Below are 8,033 nucleotides of genomic sequence, written 5' to 3' on the forward strand. Positions count from 1 at the left end.
CTCTACTTCCCAGCTTTTGTTAGCAGAGGGTTGATGAAAAGTTGGAGTGAAGGGATTCGACAAAAGATGTGGTATTTGGAGAGATTTGTGGGAAGCTTTAGATTGAAAGCCATACCAAGAGAAGGTGTTCGGAGATGATCTAGATGAGGAGACACACGACCACGTGTTCATTCTTTCATTCACCAGAGAGCTCGTAGGCACACTCCGCTAGGGGCTGGGCAGGATATATCTGATTAAAAAGCAAGAACAATAATAGTAACAGCTGCTTATGTTTGTGGGGCACTTGCCATGTGCTTGGAAGGCACTATCCTAAGCACTTGACATCTATTAGCTCATTTATTTTTTCCACCAACATTATGAGGTAGGTTCCGTAACCCCTTCATAGGGTTAGGTCACTCAGGAAACTGAAGCACAGAGAAGTTAAGTAACTTGCTCAAGGTCCCACAGCTAGTAAGTGGTGGTGCTGGGATTCAGAACCAGGCAGTGTGGGGCCTCGGTACTCTTGACTAGTACATGGTACTGCTTTCTGGGAATATAGCAAGGGAGGCCATACCCAGTATCACAGTGTCACCTAGGAACACAAAGGGAAGTATGCCCAGGAGTCTGCAGCCAAGACACAGTTTCTTCCTTGATGGGACGGGCAGTTGATCAAGTTCAGAAGAGACCAAAACCAGGCTGCATAGAAGAAAAAAGTCATCTCTGAAACGGTGCTCCCAGGAAGGGAGCAGTCTTTAGTGTGGATTCTAGATCAGTGGTCACAAACTTGGCTCTGCCTTAGAATTAGCTGGAGTGCTTTTTAAAAAAAAATCACATTAGGTTAATATTTATTGAAATCACAGTTAATATGGACAAGCACTTCTGGCGTACATAGTCGTGGCAACAAACACAGCTACTCTCGAGGCGTGCCGTTTGCCTCATGGGATCCGGCCTGTGCTGCGCTGTAGTAGCCTGCTGCCGTCAGTCTTCGTCTCCCCACGCTGTGCTTACTCTCATCCTCAGCTGCTCCTGGCCCTTCAGGACAGCGTTTTGCGTATCTACCTATAACCCAGTGGGGACCCTGAGGTGGTTAACGGGAAGGGATGGGCCCTGGGGAGTTGTCTGAATGTGTTAAGTGGAGTTCAATTAAGAGACCTACTGCATCGTGTTGTATAGATTATACATCAAACATTTATCCATTTATTGCTGTACACTGAAGCTTTTTCTAGAACTTTTCTTGCTATTTTAAGCAGTGTTGCAGTAAATATCCTAAATAGCTAAAACATTTAAGCTTTAAATTATCTCCTTAGGAAAATTGTAGAGAAGTGATATCTGGGTCAAAATAGTATGCGCATGATGAAGGCTTTGAATATGTATTTCACGTAACTCTCTAGAACAGTTGCACGCATTCACTTACTCATCAGCAATTTCCCTGAACTTTGCCAGATTTTATCCTTTTCTTTTTAAAACATCTTTGCCATTTTGAAAGGTGAAAAATGATGTTTGTTAATTGCCTTTCTTTGAATACTACTGAGATTGAACTTAAAAAAATTCCTTATTGTCTTAATTACTTGTTTGAGTAATTTTGGATCTCAAGATCTTAACTCAAAATCTATCTACCAATAAAGGTTTTTATATTATAAGAACTAGAGGTTTTAATTTTTAATACAGGACTTTAAGAAGATGAGATGAAGCAAACTATGAAGGATAGACAGTAAGTTCTAGATAATTAGTGTCCTGTCTCTCTTTAAAGAATAGTGAACTTTCAGCCAGTACCAGCACTGCTCCATGTCTAGCATGGAACTTCCTAATGTGGGTTGGACATGGTTTTGTATTGAATAGTCCATGCTTAGATATCCCAATTTTACTTCAGGCATTTATTACCAAATTCTTAGTTTTTGCTTAGGTATTTCTTCCGTGGGCAGACTTTGGGGATGGTGTCTTCATTATTGGTTTCTTTGGAAGAGTTCACTTCACGCTAGTATGCTTTGCACTGTGTTGCGTGTGCCCATGTGACGCTGTGGATCGTTTCTCGTGGTAACCGAATTCTGTCTACATGTTCCCTTTGATCCCTGCATTCTCTATGATATGATCTGCTTTCCCTCATCTCTTTGAATAGAGCCCAGAGCTTGATTCCTGAAGAACTGAAGTCCCCCCACCACCCCAGGGAGTTCAACATTTTATTTTTCCTTTCAATAAGTTTGTGCAGAGAAAGACCTTTTATCTTTCTAAAGACACATTTGATTCTGTGGGATGGCTGGGCTCACCTGGGAAGTTCTGCTGTGTATGGCATCGGCTGGAGTCACTCAGGCAGCTGTGTTCAGCTGGGAGCTCGTCTGGGGCTGGCACAGGAGGCACCTCAGCTGGGGTGGCTAGAATGGGTGGGGGCTGGCCAGGCCGCTCTAACGGCTGGTTGGATTTCTTAAATGGTGGCTTGAGGGCTCCAAGAGCAGCCAGCTGGATTCCCAGGTCCCAACTGTGTCATCCTCCTGCCTCTCAAAGCCATTTTTGTGGAGGGAATGGTCAGTGGTGTCATGGAAGATGACAAAGATGAGCAGGATGATTGAGAGGTCAGTGGTAAGAAAAAGTTTCCAAAAGCGATGGTGCCTAGGGCTGGATGGCAAAGGGCTGAGTTATTCCAAGGGTCCAGCTCTCTTTCCTGGGTGAATTCCTCAGACACTGGTGCTAGTGAGATGCTCTTGTATAAACATCAGCAAGTAACATTGGGAAACACTGCATAGGATACCCCTCCTCTGGCATTTTATAATGCATATTAGCTTACAAAAGACTGAAAAATAGGGCCATAAGAACACCTGTTTAATCAGCTTTTGTGACAATTATTTGTCCACAGACTTTTTTTTGGTTGTTGTTAATACCCATGAGCAATCGAACACACTAGGAGTTTTTATAACTTTTACAAAGCTAGGATCATACTCTATATTCTATTTTGTAAAGTGAAAAGGCAGTATAGTATATTGTCTAAGGAGTGGTCATGCCCTCTTTTGCTATGAAGAATCAAATATTAGTATTATGTTTCTTAAAACTAAATTTAGGATAACATTTTAGATCTGACTGACCTTTCCAGCTTACGGGGGTTGGCAGTCTTGCTTTGGAGTATAATTGCTTGCTGTCACTGCTGATGTTTTATAAAATGTTAGCTTGGTGACAATGCGTTTAACTTGACAACAAATTCTGAATAATAATCTTTTAGCATTATGCCCCTTTACAGAAGGGGAGGCGAAAGGAAGTGCAGCAGGAGGTTGGTGAAGGTTAGTTTATAAGCTATTTGCCTCCACTTTGATACAGAGAATACAAGTTTGTGTTACCGATTTCTGTTTCTGGGCAAGAGCCTCAAGCTCAAAATCAATGCTTTAACATGAAAACAATTGGAAGTAACTAGGGATTCTTCATTTACTTGTAGCACCCCATGGCAACTTGCATGTCAGTGAAGTGTGGCACAAACTTGGCACAAAATCAGTTACAAGATGTAATCATCATAAAATAAGAATTTTTATATATGGCCAACACATACTGGATTCTTACTATGTGTCAGGCACTGGGCTAATGACGTCAAAATGTATTTTCTCATTTAACCTTACAGTCACCCTTTGAGGTCAATACATTATTACCCACATTTTGCAGATGAGGAAAGTGAGACTTAGAGGGAAAGTAACTTCCCAAAGCCCACCCTGTAACTGTATATAGGTGGGGTAGGCCCCGACTAGGTCTAGAATCTTCTCTCTTTGACACATTGCATACATATTTTCTTAGCTGTTAAAGGATTAACTAATGATTTTGTATGTGTATATGTATCAGAATACAGTCGAGTCTCAACCATAATACATGAAATGACTGAAGTATTTTTGGCATTTGTTTTAATTCCCTCTTAGAATAAAACTTTTGCTGCATTTGTGATTGACTAACGACTTGTGAATGTTTTCTACCCCTCGGCAACAAAAAATTACTATGGAATAGGTAACAGGAAAGAGGAGTTAAGAATAGGGATTTGCAAGTTCAAAACGGATTTAAGGGTTGAATAATCACATTGTTTCTAGATGAAACTGTTGTGTCATGAGATTATTTTGATCTAAGGGGATCAATCTGAGGTGGCTTTGGGGTCCTTTGGTCCAGCAGGGGGTTTCTGGCAGGCAGTGTGATGTGGGAGAAGCGGTGCTGGCCTGAACGTCCACACCCGTGAGGTCTGCCCTACGTCTGCAACCAGCTGGTGCAGGGGGTAGGGTGGGGGGTTCATATCTTCAGGTTCCGTTTCTTCCTCCGTAACAGTAGGGGCACTTTTCTCATGCCACAGCTCCCTGATTTAGGCCTGTACTCCTTCGCTTGATTCAGCTCTTTGGTTAGTGAAATATTTTTAATGAATATATTGCATATCCACTTAAAAATCAAGTCTTATTTAAGATGTGAATGCTAAGAAAAAAATGGAGCCTCAGAATAAAACAGGCCCTTCTGAAAACCATTCAGTAAGCCAGAGACATTGAGAAATTAATGCCGTAGAGAAAAGATTATAGTAACTAAAGAAAGGGATATTTTGGATTCTGTGTCACAGAAATTGTGCACCTTTAATAGAGGGAACGGTATGGCTAAAACAAATGCACGAAACCATAATGGAAGTAAGAGGAGAATTACACATGACAAAGTGCTGATATACCAGGCATTTACTGTATCCTCATTTATATATATATATATATATTTATATCTTGTATATATTTGTAAGAAAAGTGTGTATGTATATATATATATATATATATATATGTATTTTTCAAACTATGGGTCATGACCCATTAGTGGGCCATGAAATTAAGTGGGTTGTGACCAACATTGCAAAAATAAGAAGATCAGAGTGCATCATGCACAGTAAGGGTGGGTTGTGTTAAACTGGTTATGTGTGTGCCTGGTGCACACACACATTTACACATGTACTAGGCCACATGTAAAAAATGTACTTCTAACTGGGTCATGGTCATTGATGGAGGGAGTACACTCAGTACAAATGAACATGCCTACTTGAGCGGTACTTAGTTTTGAATTGGTCTGAATTTTTAAGGGTTTTTTTTTCATCTTTTTTCCTCTAAATTAGATTTGTAAAACAGAAAAGAAAAAAAACCATTTGAGAGATAGTTGTTGCTCTTTTAGTGTAGCCTGAAAGTGGGCCTCAGGTCATGGCAAGTTGCTGTAGGATTTCGGTGTGCCGGGCGCCATCTCGTGGCCTTTGGGTTACAGTGCCGCATACTCCCTTTAATAGGAAACTTGCAGATCCTGGTTCTGATGTCCTGACTGTGTCAGAGCTTGAAATTAACAGAAACCACACCTGCAGTTCAATTATTACCTTCCCTCTCACCTTGGCCACACACTGGACCCCAACCCTAGCCAATCAACTCTAAAGTCCGTGCCATCTCCCAGTAGATTATCATGAGAGAGGAAAACCAGTCAGTGCTTCGTCTCTTGAGGCTGAGTCACAAGTACTGTCTTTTTATGTAAAGACAGTACACTCATAGGTGGTAGGGCCTTCATCCGAGGAACAGGAGATGGGCTTACACGCCCCTCCGCTGTGGCACCTTCCCTCATCCCCATCTTTCCTCTGGTTGCTGATGCCTGCCTTGCAGCCACCACAGGTGTCAGTGTTTTTAGCATTTATTACACCGCATTGCTCTTTTTACATGCTTTCCTGTGGGAGACTCTGGGCTTCTTGAGGGAAGGGATTGTGTCATCCCTTTTTATCCGCATTGCCTAGGAAAGTACCTTGCACATGTGTAGGTAATAAATATTTTCTGTATGCACGATTTAGGTGAATTTGGGTGTTTGACTTGGCTTTTGAATTTAATTAAAAAAATTGTAAGCTTAAGCCTCAGGAAGGTGGAGCTTTAAAAATATATTTTTAGGATTTTACATAAGTGTACAACATTATGCCAAAATTGTGTTATGTTAATAATGGAAGTGGTAAAAGTTGCTTTGCTATCTAAAACTAAATACATAGTAACCATGATATTTTCTTTCCTTTTAAAAGCTAGGTAAAAAATTCAATGAGTTTATAGACATGTATGTATGTGTATGGCTATGTACATATTCACCCACAAGCATATATATATAAAATCTCCCCTGACATGGAGACCTTTATGGAGCTATTTACCTGAAATATACATTTCATCACATTCATAAATTAATAACTCTATTTGAAGATATGTCAGTGACATAGTGTTGTCAGAAATTTCATGGGTAACAAAATACAAGGATGCATTCCATGATGTCAGTAGGGGGAGGTGTTAGGGTACGAAAACTGTCATTAAATAATAAAATACTGGTTAATGTGTTTGAGAACAAAATGTACAACCTGGAAGTCTACTGACAGATGGAAAGTTTAGGATGTAGGATTAGATACGCCCTTGGACAGAGAAGTGATGGGAGTGGGGAATGATTCTTTGCATGAGATTCTGGTGACTAAGAAATCCCTGAAAGAGCAGTCCACCTCAATCACTGGAACGCTCAGAACACTGGCAAGGCTTAACTGGGAAATATTCAAAAGAAGACCAGAAATTTGAGGGAGAAGCAGGGAATTATAGATGTCATATATATTAATCCATGGAAAAGACGTTGTCTAGTGTATTTCAGAGAAATTTCAAGTCACATCTCGACCTATTTTGGATAAGCTCCTACTGTCGTGTCATGATCTGTCCTGCTGCCCAGGCAGCTATTAAACTATACTGGTCTCTTTCCCTCAATCTGTTGGCAGCTGTCTGTAGAGAAGGGTTTCTCAACCTCACCACTACTGACATCTTGGGCCAGATAATTCTTTGTTGTGAGGCTGTCCTGTGCAATGTAGAGGTTTAGCAGCACCCCTGGCCTCTACCCACTAGATGCCAGTAGCAGTCCCACAGTTGTGACAACCAAAACATCTCCAGACATTACAATGTCCCTTGAGGACAAATTGTCCCCGATCAAGAAGCACAGCTGTAGATTACAGTAGGTAGGCATGTTCCGGGACTAGGTCTCCTGTAGCTACATCCCGGTCAGGCCTGGGGCCCATCCTCTCCAGTAGGGCGGGGACTATCCTTTCTGAACACTTTTTCCAGTCTTCTGTAAATGGCCACGAGATCACCTTTGTATATAATTTTGGACCTGTGGACTTGCAGAAGTCAGCTGTTTGAAGGGATAGTTTATAAAAGGCACTGAGAACGAGTGCATTTAATGCTATTTTATTCATAGGCTATTTACATTACCTAGTTAATATGAAAGTGGTAAGTCAGGATGTATTTTCACTTATTTGTAGGTACCCAGAAATTACTATACTATCAGCACCTGCTGCAGTAATCAAATACTAAGCTCCTTGAGGGCAGAAATTTGTCTTTGGCTACTGATATATGCCTAGTGTTTAGAGTAGGGAATCAATAATTGCTGAATGTTGAATGAAACATTGACTGGGTTTTTTGAATGGATCTAAAAATAGCTGTCCTCCCTGGTAACACACCTAAAATGAACATGAGGCTAGAAAAGCTTCAAAAAATGGAAACTATTAATCAAGAAGATATAGGCTTATTCCATGAGTGAAAAATCTGTACTTTTCAGATTGGAAAGAGGAAACCTGAGAATAGGATTCTAATTGTATTGGAAGTATTGATTGACAAGATTATCAAAGCCTATTTGAACATCAAAGTACTAGCAGTCTACAACTTTACTAATTGGTTGGCTTCTAAAATTTCGACTGTAAGCCAGCATTTAGAGCCTACTTTGCTGTAGCAAAGGGTTATAAATTGCAGTTGGAGTCCCATGTCCATGTCCAAATGCCTGTCGCTAATCATCTGCCATTTATGACAGAACTCAGAGTTTCAGCCAGGCCACTAATACCCCCAGTTCAAGTAATGGCTTCCCCCAGGGTTAGGGGCTTTTTGCGAGTGATGAGAGGGGATTAGCATGGAAGACAGGCTGAGGCAAATTCTGAGTACCAGGTCCCTTAACTACATGGCACATCTATAGATAATTACAATAAAGTCACTGCCATATTTGGGTGGTAAATGGGGTGAAGTAGCACTGGACTTGAGCTTTAT

Source organism: Ceratotherium simum, chromosome X, assembly GCF_057802395.1.
Source record: "Ceratotherium simum simum isolate JZ-2026a chromosome X, ASM5780239v1, whole genome shotgun sequence".
NCBI classification, from domain to species: Eukaryota; Metazoa; Chordata; class Mammalia; order Perissodactyla; family Rhinocerotidae; genus Ceratotherium; species Ceratotherium simum.